At 51.1% G+C, this 18,839-nt stretch overlaps 1 long non-coding RNA gene across 1 annotated transcript in view; it reads right to left on the bottom strand.

Annotated features, from left to right (window-relative positions):
* Nucleotides 1–200: 200 nt before the first annotated feature.
* LOC110307970 overlaps nt 201–18,839 on the bottom strand; it is a 56,882-nt gene continuing 38,243 nt past the window's right edge. The window contains exon 3 of the long non-coding RNA XR_002379491.1: nt 201–267. This is a non-coding gene — a long non-coding RNA (uncharacterized LOC110307970). The remainder of the gene's footprint in view (nt 268–18,839) is intronic.

Raw genomic sequence — 18,839 nt, 5'->3', positions numbered from 1 at the left:
TTTCACAGCCATTCTGAGCCTTGTTCCTGTGGTTTGGAACATGCTTTGATGAGTGAGATGCCAATCCTGGGCCCCACTGGACAACACCACCTTCTCTCAGTTTCATACCCACTCTGCCCGGTCCCAGAGAGGCTGCATCTCGGGGACAGGAAGTCCATGCTGCCACTTTCTCAGCACACCTCCCCTGGGTGGGGACTGACCTCTGGTCTCCCTTTCTCTGAGGACATTGGATGCTTGAGAAGTTGGGTAGTCAGGACCATTCATGACCTAAGGGTGGAAGGGAGAGATGGCAGCCTCTATCAGAAAACTGCTTAGAAAGCTGCAGGAGGGCTGCAGAGATGGCTCAGCAGTTAAGAGCACTGTCTGCTCTTCCAGAAGTCTTGAGTTCAATTCCCAGCAACCCACATGGTGGCCCACAACCATCTGTAATGGGATCTGATGCCGCCTTCTGGTGTGTGTGAAAGCAGCGATGGTATACCCACATGCATGAAACAAAGAAATAAATCTTAGAATGAAAGAGAGAGAGAGAGAGAGAGAGAGAGAGAGAGAGAGAGAGCTGCAGGAAATCCTGCGGGAGCAGGCAGGAGAAGGGGGGAAGTTTCTTGGGGTACCCGCCACATGCCCCATTAGGTTGTTCCTCTCTTTGTGACCCTGATACCCCAGCAATTCTACACCAGTGTTCTGGCCCCCTGAGCACCCTCTCTGATGAGAGAGCAAGTTCAGAGAGGGCCAGCAACTTTCCCAAGGCCACACAGCTCTCACTACAGATCTGAACACCAGCTAGGCCAAAGTTTGGAGCTTTCACCTTGTCTCCTCACCCTGAATATGTCCCTTCAAGGTGAGGAAGGAGGAACTGCCCTTCTCTGCCCCTTGGACAGCTCTTAAAACTTCTGTATTTGATCTATGGATGCCTGGCCCTCTTGGCTTCCAGCAGGGGTCCTGCTACTCAGCTCCTGGCCTAGCCTGGTTTTATTCCAGGCTTCAAAATGAGCCCAGGCCCAGAGCGGGGCTGCAGCTCTGCAAGCTGGCTGGGGAGGCAACGAGCGTGGCTGTCAGCAGCGTTCCCTCGTCAGCGCCGGCCCCAGCCTCCCCGCTTAAAGATCGCCTCGGGCGCTCTCTTAAAGACGCGAATGCTGCTGCTGACATTTGGGAGATCCTGGCAGCCGATCAAACCCAAGCTGAAAATCGGAGCTGCGGGGAGGGGCGGGCACCAGGCGGCGGGGTCCCGAATGCCTGGGCCTGACAGGGCCAAGGGCGCAGAGTTAGGGCAGGACTTGGCTGAGGCTATACCTGCCGACCGGCCCAGCCCATCTGGGTGCTCTTTGAGAAGGGGACAGAGCCAAGGAGGAGAGAGGAGGAGGAAAAGGGAGGAAGGATGGGGAAGAAAGAAGAAGTGGGGAAGCAGCAGACGGCCAGAAGGAAGGACGTGAGAGGAGGGTGTGTGTGGAGGACACCTAAACTTCCTACTTCCTCCCCAGGAAGTAGGAAGTTCTGACAAATAACCAGGCCTCAGCCAAACCCAAACCCCTGGGTGAAGAGTTCGGCTTCAGACATAGGGGCGGAAGCCCTGGTGCAGGAGCAGGTGTATCCAGAGCCGGGCTCCCTAGAAGTAGGGAGGGGCTCTAGGGGAACTGAGAAGCCAGAGGAAGGGTCAACACAGGACTGGCTCCCAACAAATTTCCCAGTGCCTTGGGTCACCCTGTCCTTGTCCCTTCCTTTTCAAAATCTGCCCATCCCCCCTGCACCATACGCTGCCCATATCCAGCCACTCCTCCGTGGCTACCTTCTACCTACTGCGTCAAACAACGTCCCTGTATCCATTGTGTCCTCTACCATCGCACACGTGTCCACAGAGCCTAGCCATTCCTCTACCACAGACCCCACCTACTTCCCACAGGACCAGCCAAAGAGTATCTTTCAAAGGAGGAAAGCCAGCCCACCCCAGTGTGGGGGTCAGTGAAGCTAGGAGGCGCCTCAGTCAGTGTGAGAGGGTGGGTGCTCTCAGAGGCCAGCATGAATGCCCTGGAACATACAGAAAGCCAAGGGCCAGTCTTCAGATGCCTGCCACCCACCCTCCAAAAAGGCACCATTCTGTTCTTGCAGGACTTACACACACACACATACACACATACACACACACACACACACTCACACTCTCCTCCTGTACCCTTAAATGCTTACATGCACTCCCTTCCGCTTGCACGCGCGCGTGTGTGTGCGGGCACAGCCTCACAGGTTCCTGTGCAGGTTTTGATTTGTATGGAGTTGGGCTTTTGGGGACCAAAGCTGTACCTTCTTCCAGGTGTCCTGACCAAATTACCTAAGGCTCAAAGAGGAGACAGAGAGAGAGAGAGAGAGAGAGAGAGAGAGAGAGAGAGAGAGAGAGAGAGAATCTCCAGCACACCGCACACCTACACAATCTCTCCCTTTGTCTCCCTAGGAGTCTTGGGCATCGTCTTTGTCCCCTCTCTCAAACAGCTCCTCCTGTCCAGGGTCACCTGTGTCTGTGGCTCTGCCTCTACCACGCTTTGATCTGCCCACTCCTGCTCCCTGTACAGCCTCTGGAGACCTTCCTCTGCCCTTCCCCAGTCTCTGAGCCTGAACCCCCACACCGCTGTCTGGAGGAGTCACTCTGAAGTACAGCATAGACAGCTGGGCTTCCCATTGCCCTCTGGATAGGGTCACACACATCCCATCCTGGCCTGTGTGACCCCTCCCAAGCTGGCCAATGGTTGACATCTCCTGGCTCCTATAAGAAAGGACCCATCAAGTCCATCTCCATAGTAAGTCCACAAAACCATAGTCCCAGCGGAACTGCTGGCCTATCTTGGCCAAAAGCCCAGAAAATTCTGGAGTCTTCAACTCTCTGCTCATTCTCCCCTTTGACTCTACTTAGGCCTCATGAGCCTGGTCTCAATCCTAAGCCCTCTACACCCTGTCTAACGTCAGGTCCCCAGGGGTAGAAATATCGCTACAGCTACAAGAATATTCTAGTTTCCCACCCCCAGACCTTCCCTGCTCAGATCTAGCTACTTGCATTCGGTATTTGTGCCTTAAACCAGAGCTGACTGTTTGGCCTCTTTTTCTGCCTACAAAACATTTTCACTCATTTCATGGCCGCAAAACTCTCCTTCCTGTTGCCACATTCTCAGAACCGTACTCCCTGGCCCTGACTCAATTGGATTGGAGCTGGAGGCTCTCTCTCCGCTGGCTCCAAGGACAGGGTTTATCTGTTTGTTCCTTGACCTTGAGCAGAGAGCTGCAGCAGCCCTGGAGAGGATGCAGGAACTGGAAATGGGCAGGAGTGAGCTGGTAGGGACTACAGCTTCTGTGCTCTGCCCCAAGGGCCAGGCGGTTGCTGGGGGGAGAATGCAGGCCAAACTGTGCTGCGTGTGTGGAACATGGTAAGCAAGCTGCCTCTGTCCTCTGGGGAACCCCAGGCTGTGGTGTCTGCTGTGCTGTTGCCCAGGTCTGCTGGACAGAGGCACAAAGACCCCACCCACCCACCCACCCAAAGACTGTCAGGGGCAGAACTCACTTGTGACTCTCTCAGACTGGGAGCTATTCCTGACTTCATGATGGAGAGGGACAGGCCACAGATCAGGAAAAGAAAGCCACCTTCCCACTCCAGTAGGGGAGCAAAGGGATGTTGACTGATGCCTCTGATCACCAGGGTCCTTCCCTGGTGCACATATTCTATCAAAGTCGCCCATGCCCACTGCAAGGCAGCCTGTGCTCTCTCGGGGAGGTGGGGCGCTTGGCGGCTGGGGACACGGTCTCATGCAGCTCAATCCGCCTCAGATTCTCCATAGAGTTGAAGATGACCTCCGCTTCAGTGTGCTGGCCTTATAGGAATGAGTCACCACTTGGGTTTCAGTTTTCACAGTGCTTGGTGGTGGTGTAGAAATCCATGGTCAACCACCACTCCAACCCCCTGACTCTTGAATGACATGATGTGTAGGCCACAGTGAAGGCTGCGTGTCCCAAATCCTGGGCCAGGGGCTAGAGTCGCTCTGTGAACTGTTTGTTGATGTGATAATATTAAAATGGAAAAGATGTGTCTCTGCCTACCTGCAACTGTGACAGTCCTGAAGCTAGGAGTGTGGCACACTCTGGTATAGGGTGAGCCCCAACCCAGTGTAGACTGCATGAGAGAGTGGTTCAAACTGCATGACTTTCCTCCACATCTCACCCCTGGAAATCATAAAATGTTATTTTATAATTCTAATAAATGTAATTTTTATTTATTCTTTATTGTGCAGAAGTGGAATTCAGGACCTCCTATATATTAGGCAAGCTACTGAGCCCCCAGCCAGAAACCATGTTGAGAGGTAGACTTTGCCTACTTGGTGCCTCAGTTTCCCCATTAACAAAATGGGAACAGCAATGGCTCTTCTGCCCTCCTCCTCCCAACCTGGTAAAATGACACATTCTAAAGGAAATGATCACGTATTGCCATCTCCTATGTGTATATATGTGCGTTTGGGTGGGCACGTGTGTGCATGTTTTTGTTCTCATGTGTGTACCAGTGTGAGCACATATGTGTGCTCATATGCGTGGAGACCAGAGGTTGATATTGGCTGTCTTCCTAGTTGCTTGCCACATTTTGTACCACGTGTGCGTAGTGCCCACAAATGTCAGATGCACAGGAACTGGAGTTTCAGATGGTTGTGCAGCCACGTGGGTGCTGGGAACCAAACCCAGGTTCGCTGTGAGAACAGCAAATGCTCTTAACTGCTGAGCCATCTCTTCAACCCCACCACGTTATTTTTTGAGACATGGTCTCTCACTGAAGCTAGATCTTACTAATTGGCTGGGCTGGCTGCCAGTTGGCCCTAAAGATCCTCTTCTCTAGCATCTGTCTCTCTAGTGCTGAGATCTCCGTGCTCCACCACACTTCCTGTGACTCCTCAGTGCTGGGATCTCAATGCTCCACCACACCTGTCTTTTCACCTGGAGATCTGAATCCATCACCCTATGCTTATTCAAGGGGTATTTCACCTACTGAGCCATGTCTTTAGCCTTATCCATCACATAATCAACACTGTGACAAACTGAGTTCTCCTGGAGATCTGGGGAGACCGGGATGGATGGGGTGAGTCCTCCTGCCCCCTCAGTTTTTAGATTAGTGCAACCCAGAGATTGGGACCTTTGTGACTACACCCAGAACTTAGTGGCTTTCCTAAGGTTGGCAGGACACTTCATGCATCAGCTTACGAATACCTGTCATGCGTCTGTGGTATGAGGGGCATGGGAGCCCAGTGGTTTGGCCATAAGGCATCTTTGGGTTCAAGTCCTGACTCTTCCACTTAATAGCTAAGAGGGTCTTGGACAAGTCACACAGCCTTGGTGAGAGCCACAGTGTCCCCAGGTATCAGGAATTTTACAGATAACTTGCTCATCTGCAGAAAACCCCAACCCCACCTATACTAGGCAGGCGGCTTGACACCTGTACCCAACAGGTAGCTCATGGTAACCCCCAAGTTTCCCTGACCATAAGGAAGAATGGATAACACCTAGCTTGCCAGGTGCTCCTTGCAGAGCAGAGGGATGGACTGGAGGCTTCTGAATGCTAGAGAATGGAGCAAGGGTGTAAAAACATCCATTAAGAGGCTTGGATGCTGTCGCTCCCTGTTTAGGCTCCCCGTTCTGAGCAAAAGCAGAGTGGGCTGCCCTCCCCACACACAGACTCTTGAAGCTGTTCTTCAGTTGACTGACTCCAGGATATGTTCACTGGCTAAAGCACATCTTAAGGCTGTGGTGTTGGGGTGACTGGGGGCGGGGCTCAGCCTGCCACATGGAGATAGGACAGGCCTGGATAATTCTTTTTACAATAGATAGGAACAATGACCACCCTACTTGCCATCTGCCATCTTGGTTGCCAATAGCAACACCTCATCTCCCCCTCCCCTCCCAATCCATTTACGGGGCTCCTCCCCTTTGATTTGGGCTGGGCAGGAGCTGGTTGTGAACAGAGGATTTGGTGGCTGTGTCATGCACACCCTTAGCTCAGAGTTTCCACTTGAAGCTAACCACTTTTTTGAGACAAGGTTTCACTGTATATATAGGCTGTCCTGGAACTCCCAGAAACCCACCTGCCTCTGTCTCCCAAGTGCTGAGCAACCTGTTAAAGCCTCTCATTCCCTGGTGTTTTGGGAGTAGCCCCTCCAGATTTACCCTGAAAGGCTCAGAGCCCCTCAAGACTTGCCTCCCTGCTTCATTGGTAGCATAATTTTTATTCATTTGTGTATTGATAAGGTTTGCAGTGCTAGAGAAGAACCCAGGGCAGAAGGACACTGTACTGAGCTCCGTTCCAGTCCTTGGTGTTTCATAGTCTCATTCTTTAGTCCAGGCTACCCTCACCCGGGATCCTCTTTCCTGGCCTGGAATGACAGGCAGGTGACACCTAGACCCTGCAGCCTTAACAAGGGGTGTGATGACCACACTAACCATGACATTTACCCAAGAGAGAGTGCTGACCAAACTGACTGAAAAGACTGCTATGATGGCTGAGCATGCCTTAGACCTGTTGTTTCTCTTTAGTTTAGAATAATCTTTATTGACTCTCCATGGGTGGCTTTGAAGAGTCTCTATCTATAGTTTAAAATTCACGGGTGGGCTTCTCCAACAATGCAATTCAGGGGACACAGATGAAGTTAAAATTAAAACCCTTATCTGCTCCAAGATCATGCCATGTGTTCTAAGCACAGATATGTCAGGAGTCTTACTAAAATGTCATTTGTCACTTGAATTTTGTAGACACAGTTCACTGCCAGAGGGGCCAGAACTGTGTCTGTCTATTTGTCAGAAGATGGCCCAACTCCAGGCCTGGCCCTGGTGTGGGCCAGTGAGCTGTCAGACTGGCAGGTGGGACCTACCCCAGCCACTTCTAGCTGGAGGTCTCTCTGAACGCACCCCCACCTTCCCACCCCCGTGCTTGGGCCTCTGGACACTGGCTGCTGGGATTTCATTTAGTGCAGGGTGACCTTGAACCCTGTGTAGATGAGGATGAATTTGAACTCCTGATATCCTCTACCTCCATGTCCATCCCCAGTGCAGGCTTGACAGGCCAAGACCACTGCTTCCATGGCTTTGCTCAGCATCGAGGAAGGAACCCGGGGCATTCTACGTGCTGGCTGGCAAGGGCTCAGTCCACTGAGCTGCATCCCTGGTCTCCTTTCATTGGTCAGTTATGAACACTAACTGTACTTTCCAACCCCCAAAACCTAAAATTTCTGCATCTCTTTGGCTTGCAATCAGGCTTCCTCCTTAGAAGCCCATTTCCCCCCTTTTCCCCCAGGGTCCTGCAGCCTAATCCTTGGATAGCTGCTAAATAAAAGCCAGCCCTCCCACCCCCAGCCCAGCCCCACAGGAACATTTACTTCCCAGTGTGTGTGTGTGTGTGTGTGTGTGTGTGTGTGTTTAAGATCAAAGGCCAGCACATCTGTGACCAGATGTGTCAGCATTCCTTTTCCTCCATCTCTAATGCTAAAACCACAGAGGACCATCAGTTTTGCAGGCTCTCCCTCTTCCCTTTCTCCTTGCCTCCCTCCTCCCTCCCTTCCTTCAAAGACACTGTCTCAGGTAGCCTAAGGCAGTTGGGAATTTGTTGATTGTCTCAGGGTGTCTACCAGAACCTCTTGCGCATCTCTCAAGTGTTGAGATAATAGTGTCCTCCACCACCCTAGTTTCGGTGGTACTGGGAACTGAACCCAGGCCTTCAAGCATGCTAGACAAGTACTTTATCAACTGAGCCACATGTCCAGCCCTGTTTTTTGTTTGAGAGAAAAGATCTCATTTAGCCCAGGCTAGCCTTGAATTATGTAGTCAGAGAACTTTTGAACTTTTGTTCTTCCTGTTTCCACCTTCCCAGTGCTAGGATGACAAACATGCACCATCATACCCTGGTTGGTTTGTTTTTTTGGTTTTGTTTTGTTTTTCAGCTTTGAAATACACACACACACACACACACACACACACACACACACACACACATATACACTTTTAATGTTCATTGGTGTATGGCCTTTGTGTGAGTGTGTAAGAAGTCCCAGACTGGGAGTTATAGACAAGTGTAAGCTGTCATGTGGTGTTGAGAATTGAATCAGAGTCCTCTGGAGGAGTAGCCAAGGCTCTCAACTTGAGTCATATCTCCAGCCTCAGCTTTGAACTCTCATAGCCAGGAGTTTTACAGAAACTGTAACCTGTGTAACAGGCTACCAAAACAAGTTTCAGGCCTTCAGTATCTGTCTCCTTGTCGTCTATTGTTTGTCCCCTAGAACCCATGACACATACTTGTTGTAGTGGCCTACTATTTCTAAATTCCAGTTTCTGCACTGGTCAGCTTATGTTACATTATGCCACATAACAAACCCCCTCCTAACTAAGAGTAGATTCCTATGATCAAAGTCTGTTAATACCTCAGATTTAGTACTATCTGTACTTTGGTCATTGGTCTGCTCCACACACATAGTCTCTTTTCAGGAATCCAGTCAGTCCTTCATAGACCATATCCCTCAGAGAAAAGACCCAGCTGGTGTCAAATTGTGCTGAGCTTTTAAAGCCTCCATCATGCACCAGCATGCTCCTGTCTCTGGTTATGTTCCATTTTGTTACATGAGCACACACCAGCTACTCCTGAGCTCATTCTTTGTGTGTGTGTGTGCTGTTTGCCTAATATGTTTAGCATTATAACTTTGTCATTCTTATCTTACAGGGTAAGGCCCAGAGAAGTTAGAAAGATGTATTGAGAAGCTAGAGAAAGTACCCAAGGAGCTAAAGGGATCTGCAACCCTATAGTTGGAACAACATGATGTATTAACCAGTACCCCGGAGCTCTTGTCTCTAGCTGCATATGTATCGAGGGATGGCCTGGTCTGCCATCGCTGGAAAGGGAGGCCCATTGGACTTGCAAACTTTATATGCCCCAATATAGGGGAATGCCAGGGCNAAAAGAATGGGAATGGGTGGGTAGGGAAGTGGGGGGCGCTATGGGGGACTTTTGGGATAGCATTGGAAATGTAATTGAGGAAAATATGTAATAAAAATATTAAAAATTAAAAAAAAAGAAAGATGTATTGATAGGGATGCTGAGAAATCACAGTGTCCTCTGGGGGCAGAGGACAGACACATAGAGTTATGCGGTGGTTTAAATGAGAACTGTTCCTTGTAGCCTCATGTATTTGAACACTTGTCCTCTTGTTGGTGATGCTGTTTGGGGAACTTAAGGAATCTTTAGGAGTAGAAACTTACTGGAGGAAATGTATCACTGGGGGCATGGCTTCAGAGTTTATAGTTCCCCTTTACTCTCAATACTTCCTGTGTGCAACTGAGATGCGATCTCTCTACTTCCTGCTCTTACCATCATGCCTTCCTAGACATTGTGGTTATCTACCTCTTTGGAACCAGAAGCTAAAACAAACTCTTCCTTAAGCTGCCTTCGATTATAGTATTTTATCACAGCAAAAGAAAAGCAACTAATACAAGTGTGGATGCCACACTCAAATAGAGTATACACATGCATATGCACATACACTTATGTACACAGATGTGCACATGGCTATACGAACAGATGTGCATACACATGGACACTCATATATAACTACAAATGTCCACACAAGCACACAGAGGAACACACAGGTACCACAGTCTCTTTACTGAGGAGACTCCCTGGGACTTAGCAGTGTGTTGGAGAGCCTGCTTTGGGCTTTGCTTGGATTCCTTGTGAGTCCTCAGAACTCCTGCCTAGTGTGGTAGGTGCTGCCAATATCCACATATATAGACTGGCAAACTGAAGCTACAAGGAGCTGGCTCCCAAGTAAAGCAGGAACTTAAAGCTTGGGGCTTCCTGCCTACTTCCTCTATGGGCCCAAGACCCTGAGGGACGCTTCCTGCCCTATAAAAGAAAAGCAGGGCAAAGGGCATAGGGCCATATCGGTAAGGAAAGAGGGCCATTTGGGGTGTTTTGCTCTGCCAGGGACTGGACATGCCCAAACACTGGAGGTCTCAGGAAATCCTCAATCCAACCCGGGGCCTTAGGGAATAGACTGAGGTGGCCCAGGTTCACGGGGAAAGGGAGAGAGGGTGCCTGGAGGGCCCTTGCTACATTTTCTTCTCAGCCATATTCTACCCTCTTTAGACTTTGTGATCTGCCCTGGGTAGCTCTGCCTGCAGGTTACCATGAAGCAGGGGGCCTTCCTTACCTAAGTAGACTTGAAGGCTAGCTTCCTGCCATGCTGGCTTACCTGAAGCCATTTCTCTCATTCTGTTCTGGCTCTAGGAAAATCCTAGCCTAATTCTTGCTTATGAAAGGGGATGAAGTTTCCCAGAGCTACTTGCCCCTTCCCTTGTGCCTGCAGAGGCCTTCAATGGCCCTAATGACCCCTCCTGGAGGAGACTAGTGGGTGCTCTGAGGCTTGGAGGGTAGAAGACAAGTTGGGCACAATCTACTAGGGATCAGATACCACATGCAGATATGCATCACCAACGGAATATTATGTAACTATAAATAATGAGTTGTAATAAACTGTCACATAGAACCCATAGTGATAGCTGATTCTCCTATACATAAGACTTTTGTTGTTGTTTTTTGTTTTTTCGAGACAGGGTTTCTCTGTGTAGCCCTGGCTGTCATGGAACTCACTTTGTAGATCAGGCTGACCTCGAACTCAGAAATCTGCCTGCCTCTGCCTCCCGAGTGCTGGGATTAAAGGCCTGCACCACCACCACCCGGTTACATAAGGCTTTTTAAGTGTTCAGATGGACAGGAAAACTCCAACCTCACTCACTCCTCCTCCTCTCTGCTGTTCCCCATCTTTCCCAGCATGGGACCTTTCCAAGGGCTTGGCCATGACTCGCCTACATTATGACTGAGAAGCCCAAGAGTCACTTCCTGTCCTGGGAAGGAAGAGCAAGACTGAGGGGCTGTATCAGTAAGAAAGAGGGGCATCGAAGGTGTTTTGCTCTGCCAGGCACTGCGCATGCCTGAACTCTGACGGTCCTAGGAAGTCCTCATTCCACCGGGGCCTTGGGGAGTAGACACTGCCATCTTTTCCTGGGGGTCTGTGTTTCAATCAAAGAGTCTCCTTGGAGACAGAAGCCCCAAGAAGCCACGGAGACTAGAGGTAGGGGGAAAAGAGTGGGGCTGATTAGATTAGATGCAAGGTTGATATTCCCAGCCACCAGGCAGAGCTGGTTGCCCAGCCTTGGCAAACTCACTCCCCTGGGAGGTCCACATCAAGGTCAGAGAAGGGACAGTGGGTAAAGTCACTGAGCAAGAGAGCTTTCGGTCTTACAGCTCCCTCTCCATTCCCTGTGTACCCTCATCCCCAGCCTCCCTCCTGGTCTCGGTCTGCCATTGTGTGACCTTGGCCTAAAAGATCTCCAGAACTCAGTCTCAGGGCTCAGTGTCCATATCTGCACAGGAAGGGGTTTGTCCAGCGGTGCCCTCAGCCCGTTTTAGGCTTGAGGCAGGGAAGAGGTTGTCAGAACTCTCCGGAGTCCTCCGGAACCGGGGCAAATTTGGGGTGGGGAGATCAGGGTTGCTTTATGGGATAAAATGTGATGCCCCTGCCAGCACCCTGCACTCAGCAGGCCCATCTGCCACCCAGAGCCCTGACTGTGGAGGGGGAAGTCCCAGGCGCCGACCGCTGGCCTCTCCCCACCGGATCCAGGAGGGCGGTGGGAGCCGGAGATGTAAATGCGCACAGCCTCCTTTCTTCTAAACGCCGAAACCAGCCTTGACAGGCTCTGAAAATAAATGGCACCGACTCGCTGGGATTTCAAATTCCGTGATTAAGGGCTGAAGCAAACACTTTCCCTCCCTCCCGCCCGCCTGCCGCCCTCCCTCCGTGGGCTGATAGCGCTGGCGGCCGGGACAGCTTCTTGCGCGCCTGCCAGCAGCTCCGATAGCAGCCGCCAGCGCGCCGCTCCGGGCTGTTTATCAGCGGCGCTCACGCCGCTTCAAATCCCTGCCCGGCCTGCACGCGCGCCCGCGGGCACTCACTCACTCACACGGGCGCTAGCATGCACACACCTGCACGGATGCACACGGGAGTACAGGCACGAGGCTTGTGTGCACAGAAAAGGCATGCATGTGTGCACACAAGGCACCGTGCATGACTGTATGCATGCATGCACACTGGTCCATCTGCATGTGCACACAGAGAACACACGCACATTTGCACGCAGAAGCACCATGCGTGCATGCACACCAGTCCACATGCATGCAGGGGTGCACACACAAAACACGAGCACATGTGTACCCAAGGCACCTACAGGTATGCACAGCGGGGTGTGCACACTCAACCCCAAGAGAAAGCTGAAGAAAGCTGCAGAATTGAGGGATAGGAGAGGAGAAGAGGGCGGGAGAAGAGGAGGGCAAGAGGAAGCTGGAAGAGGCTCTGAGCTCATGGTTGGTTGGATACCTTGGAGGACCAAGTCCAGGCAGCTGCAGTATAGCAACAATCCCCAGCCTCCCTCCCTGTATGTCTGACTGCTGGAACCACCCAGTGATTCTGAGCTACCCCAGCTACCCCAACCTCTTCCTCCCAGCTGGGATTATGTGACTGGTGTGGTGGCGGTGGTGGGAGGTGGCTCTGTTCTCCTGGTAGCCTCTGAAATAGGAAGTCCTAGCTAGCAGCTAGGAGATAGGCCATCTCTGTATGAGTTAGTCTGAACCCCAGGAGCTTGCCCAAGATGTATCTCACCATGGCATGGGCACCAAAGCTGTGTACCCCTCCCCCCACTCCCCACCCCAGGGATGCCTGAGCAGAGCCTTGACCTTCCCTCAGATGCAATGCTGATAGGTGACTCTGGGAGGGCAGATGGAGACAACACCACCCCAGCTCCCAGATACTGCATCAGTGATGCCAGCCCCCGTCCCCATCCCATTAACACTCTGATCAAAACTCTGCTGTTGCCCCTGGGTGTTGCAGCTGGGTGCCAGGTGGAGGAGGCTCCCCTGCTCAGTGGCCACTCCCATCTCACCAGGAGTGACACTTGGCTCACTCAGAGCACATCTGCCTGGGTGGCCTCTGGCTGCAGGCACCCATACCGTCCTAGCATCACTAGCTGCACCCACACTAGCATAGCAACAGACAGACATCAGGGACCCTCCTCAGCATCCATTAAAGCCTTAGGGAGCTAATATGATCTGAGTCATGTCCACTTCACACCATTTTGCAGAAGGGGAAACTGAGGCTGTGAAAACAGAGGCCACTTGCCCAAACTCACCCTATGTGGACCGAGTCTAACTCCGATTGACCTCATTTTACTCCAAAGGGAGAGATGTCCCAGAAACTCAATTTTGTTTTGTGTGTTGGAGATGGAGCCCATGCATGTGCAAAATCCCCATAAACACTCGGATTCCAGTCAGGACCCATGAGAACCGCACTTTATGTATAATAGCACAGCTCTTGGGGACTCTTTTCTATTTATTTTTAATTTTATTTGTGTGTAGATGTCCTGTTTACATGTGCATGTTGGAGGCCAGAGTTCAGTCTTGCTGTCATTCCTCAGAAGTTGACTACATATTGCAATTTTATTATTGCTTTTATTTGGTTGGTTGGTTCTGGTTTTTTGAGTCAGGGGTTTCTCTGTGTAGTCCTGGCTGTCCTGGAACTTACTCTGCAGTCCAGGCTTGTCTTAGCCTCAGAGCTCTGCCTGCCTCTGCCTCTGAGAGATGGTATTAAAGGCATGTGCCACAACCCCCTAGCTTTATTATTATTTAACTATTTATTTATTTATTTATTTATGTGTGTGTGTGTGTGTGTGTGTGTGTATGCGCGCGCGCGCGCGTGCGAGAGCACACACACACCCTCCCATGGATATCAGAAGAGGCCATTGGATCGCCTGGAGCTGCCGTTATGGGTGGCTGTGAGCTGTTTTGAACTCTGGTCCTCAAGTTTGCAAACCAAACACTTTACCTGTTGGGTCATATCCCCAGGGCCGAGTCATCAGAGTCTTGAAGTAAAGTCATTTCAAACTGAGAATGGGCTGCCTTCTCTCTCAGGTGATCCAGGATGGGGCCAAAGAGCCAACTCTGCCCAGTGGGAGCCTCCAGAAATGGAACCCTGGAATGCAGGGAGGGAGGAAAGGGCCATTTTCAAGATCACAAAGCAGGGGCATTTTGTAAGGAAGTGTGCTCCCTCGTGCTGTGCCACGGATACAGATACTCTGGGGACTGGGTAGCTAGGCTGAGTCAATAAAAACTTGACCACTGCAATGAGTTTCCACCTTACCTTCTTCCTTCAATCCTCTCTTCCTCCTCCTCCTCCCCCTCCTCCCTCTCTACCTCCTCCCCCTCCTCCCCCTCTTCTTCTTTTCTTTTCTTATTTGATTTTACATGTGCAGGTGTTTTTCCCGCATGTATGTAACACACAGTTTTGCATGCCTGATACCACAGAGGCCAAAAGGTGTCAGACTCCCTAGAGCTGAGGTTTCAGGTGGTTGTGAGCTGCCATGTTGGTGCTGGGAATGAAACTGGATCGATCCTCTGGAAGAGCAGCTAGTGCTTTTAACTACGGTGCCACCTTTCTAGCCCCTCGTATTTTTCATAACAGGGCCTCATGTAACCGAGGTTGGCCCAGAACTCAATTGTAGATGAGGATGACTTTGAACTTCTGAGCTTTGGATGCCAGGGTCAGATTCAGCTCCACTCCCATGTAAACACAGATGTTTAGAACTTATGTGCTGTTCTTAGAGTCCCTGATTCCTTGAGGGTTACCCCACACTGGGGAAACAATGGCTTCTCATTGCAGACAGCAGGCAGGGACTATCTCTGGGACTGCTGACTGAGGACCCATCCTTGGAGACAAGACAGAGTACCGGGAACCCTGGTGACACAGGAGAGTTTGAAGTTCCATTCAGCTACACACTGAACAGAGGAAGATGAGCAAGTCCCAGACAGCCAGGGGTGCAACAGGAGTTCTGAAGATGGACAAGGGAGGCTACTGCCATGACATCACTGCTGAGCCTTGCCTGACCTAACCTGTGTGGCCTCACACACACACATTCCAAGCCTCCTGTCTCTGGCCTTCCTCTACTCTAGGACCCGGACAAGCTTAACCGTAACCTCTCAGCATCCCTTGCAGCTAAGGTAGCCCAGCTCTGGGCAATGGGATAAAGGCAGAAGAGTTTCCTTCCTGAATCTAAAGTAAAACTTCCATGAAAATAACTGTCATTATTCCTTTTGTTTCTGAATAGAATGTGGATGTGATGGTAGAGGTGAGGCAGCCATCTTAACACTGTGAGGACAAAAGCCAGACACTACGACTGATAAAACAGGAAGCCAGATGAGCCTGCGCCTTTTGCACCAATGCTGTCAAACCTCAACCTGTACACACATAGGCAAACCTTGTTTGTTTAAACCATCTGCCTAAGAGACTCACCAATCTTAGGGCCAAAGGGAGGATCCTGGACCTTACACACTACACTGGAAGAGGAGTTAGAAGGCTCAAATTGAGGGGTTGGACAGATGGCTCAATGGTTCTTCCAGAGGACCTGGGTTCAATTCTCAGCACCCACATGGTAGCTTACAGCCATCTGTAACTCCAGTTCCAGGGGATCTGATACCCTCACACAGATATACATGTGTCCAAAACACCAATGCACATAAAATAAAAATAAATAGATAAATCATGTTGGGCAATGGTAGTTACACTCCTTTAATCCCAGCATTTGGGAGGCAGAGGCAGGTGGATGGATCTCTGTGAGTTCAAGGCCAATCCTGTTCTAGGACAGTTAGAGGTAAGGGGAAAGGCCAAAATTCTCTGCCAGACCTCAACTGCCAGTGTCCAGGACAGGTACCCCTGAGCCCATTTGGTGAGCGGCTGAGCCGGCCCCTCCCGTGCAGAGAGCAATCTTCTTAGATACAAGCTTCACATTTCAGGATCTTCATAACATAATTGGTTTCCAGAAGAGATGTGGGTGTGGGCAACTAACTGATTACTAGTTAATTTAGAAACAGGGTCTTGCTATGTAGCCCAGGCTAGCCTGGAGCTCACTACATAGCCCTGATTATTATCAAGCTCCAACTCTGCCCTCTTGCTTCAGCCTCTCAAGTTCTGGGATGAAAGATAGGAGCCACCATGCCTGGCTAATGACAGGATGCTTTTGTTGTGTGTGGTGTGGGGTGTGTATGAGTGTGTGTGTGTGTGTGTGTGTGTGCAAGTGTGCTGCCAGAGCTTGATGTTACACGTCCATGTCCTCCTCGATTGCTCTATATAATCTTTCTCTGTTTCTCTCTATATCTATCTATCATCTATCTATCTATCACTCTATATAATCTTTCTCTGTTTCTCTCTCTCTCTCTCTGTCTCTCACTCTGTCTCTCTCGTTGTGTTTTGATTTTCAAGACAGGCTTTCTTTGTATAGCTTTGAGGGGCCTGTAACTTACTCTATAGGCCAGGCTGGCCTTGAACTCACAGAGATCCCCCTGCCTCTGCCTCTGCCTCCCAAATGCTGATGTTAAAGGAGTGCTCCACCAGCAGCACTATATTTTTGAGACAAGGTCTTCTTCCACTGAACCTGGAGCTCACTGGCTCAGCCAGGTGGGCCGGCCGGCCAGTGAGACCCAGGGAGCCTCCTGCCTCGTGCTCCTGATGCTCGCATTTCAAGAACACATCTTCACACCTGACTTTTTACAGGGTACCAGGGATTGAACTCAGGTTCTCATGCTTGCACAGCAATCTGTCGACCCAATGTGTCATCCTGCCAGCCTCTGATGGCGGAATTTGTAATGTCTGTGAGTGTTTTGGTTGCATTTTGTTCTGGTTTTGTAGTTATTACTATGGAAGTTTATTCATTATTTGTTCCCGTGTGTATTTACGTGTGAGTGCACGTGAGCCACGGTGCACACATGGAGGGCCGAGGACAGCTTGGGGAAGTGGTTTCTCACCTTCCACCCTGTGGGTCTCCATAGATAGAACTCAAGTCACAAGGCTCTGCTGCAGGCATCGTTTGTTTATGACGGAGCCATTTCCCTGCGCAGCCCTAGTGCATTCTGTTTTTCTGAACATCCTTCTCCAAAGAGACAAACAAACAATTGCAGTGCATTGTTGTAACCAGTCCAGGCAGTTAGTAGGGGCAGATAGGCTCTGGGCAGACAAGTAAGTGATGGAGGTGGGGAGGAGTATGGGTAGCTGGGACACCAGCTGGCCCTGTGGGGAGGGCCCTGCTCTGCTCTGCTCTTACCTACACCACCGGCTGACACATCACTCTGGGAGGAACAGTGAGTCCCAGCTCCCCAGGAGGCTCAGCACACTCAGCTCCTGGGGTGTGGAAGGGCCTGTTCCAGACCTTGGTGGGTGGGTCAAGTACATCCACCTGCCCCAAGGCGGGCAGCTTGGCAGGTCCATGTTGTGGGCAGTCCCTCTCGGATATTGATCCCAACCATCCGGGAGATGATGAGGAACTGTAGGAACCCACGGGGAAGTCCAGGCCATCTCAGAGGTCTGCCAGAGGTCCAGGAAGAGGGGAGGTCTTGACATCCCCTTTGCCGCAGTGAGAGGAGGCTGGAGATGCTGGAGAGTCACACTTGGTGCTGAAGCAGGGAAAGAAAGCCAGGCTGTGCTCAGAGCATTTTTAACCCAGAGCAAGCTCAGCTCTGCTCTAATGAGTGCAGTGCAGCAGGCGGGTAGGAAGGGAGCTGCAGGGTGTGGGGGTGGGATGGGGGCAGGGGGCGGTGGCAGGGCAGGGAACTCAAACAGTCCTCCTTACCTGGGCCTCACCTGTCCTTCTGGGCTACATCTGGAGGTCACACCAGTGACTCCCATTGGAGACTGCACCCCAGTCTCTGTGATAGAGAACTGGAGATTGCTCTGGGTCCTGCCAGGAGGTCCTACAGCCCTCTCTTTGCTGGAGATCAGCAGAGGGGTACCCAGTCTTCTTAGGTGAGGCCCAGCTGTAGCACCTACAAGGACAGCCAAGGCTGGCATTCCGACCACCACCCACTGGGCTCTGTCCCTCCTCATCTGCCCACTTGGCTCTAGCTCCTGGCCCAGCCTGTGTTGACACTGTGTAAAGGCAGCAGCTCTTAGTGTTTCTGGCATCTCCCTGCTGAATCCCAAGTGTTTGGGCTGAAAAATTTAGGCTGGGTGACCTTGAGAAAGTAGTTTGCCCTTTCTGAGCCTCAGATTCCTTCCTTTTCTGGAGATAGATGCCTGTCCAGCATGCCTGGAAACTGGGCAGCTTGTAGACCACAAGCAAAGCTCTGGTCTGCCATTTAGAGTGATGGCTAACTCCTTCCAGAAGTTTCCAACGTTTCCTATCAGGCAATCCTCCTGGGAGCTCCATCCAGATCTCTGAATGTCCAGGGAAGGATGAGCTGCATCTGCAGCGTGTATGTGCATGTGCACGTGTGTGTGTGTGTGTGTGTGTGCATGTGTGTGTATGCATGTATTTGGGGGTGTTTGCATTTTAAAGGAGTCAGATCACTGTGCAGTCACAGGCTGGTAGCTGCGGATGGGAAGGGAGTTTAGAAGGACGTTAATCACAAAGGGGACATGCAAGCTAGGGGAAGCTGGTAATTGAGCGTGCTGGTGAGGAGAAATCTGGGCACCCGATGTCTCAGGGCCACTAGACCTGCAGCTCACACGCTTCCCTGGGGCCAGGGACAGTGAGTGATGGAAGGACAGGGAGAGAGGAGCCACGATGGGCCTGTGATGGAGGGAGCCTCTGTATCCCTGCTGTTGGAGGAACTGGTGTAGGGTCCAGGGTGAGTTCTCTGTCTTCTTGCCTGGCTTGGATGTCGCTGGCTGCTCGCTGAGGCATGAGGTAGGGGTGTCTTAGAGCAAGACTTATGTTAATTTAGTGAGCGCGAGTGTGTGTGTGTGTGTGTG

The sequence above is a fragment of the Mus caroli genome, chromosome 2 (genome assembly GCF_900094665.2).
Source record: "Mus caroli chromosome 2, CAROLI_EIJ_v1.1, whole genome shotgun sequence".
NCBI lineage: Eukaryota > Metazoa > Chordata > Mammalia > Rodentia > Muridae > Mus > Mus caroli.
Note: the sequence above shows the minus strand (reverse complement) of the source record. Positions and strands in the feature narration are given on the sequence as shown.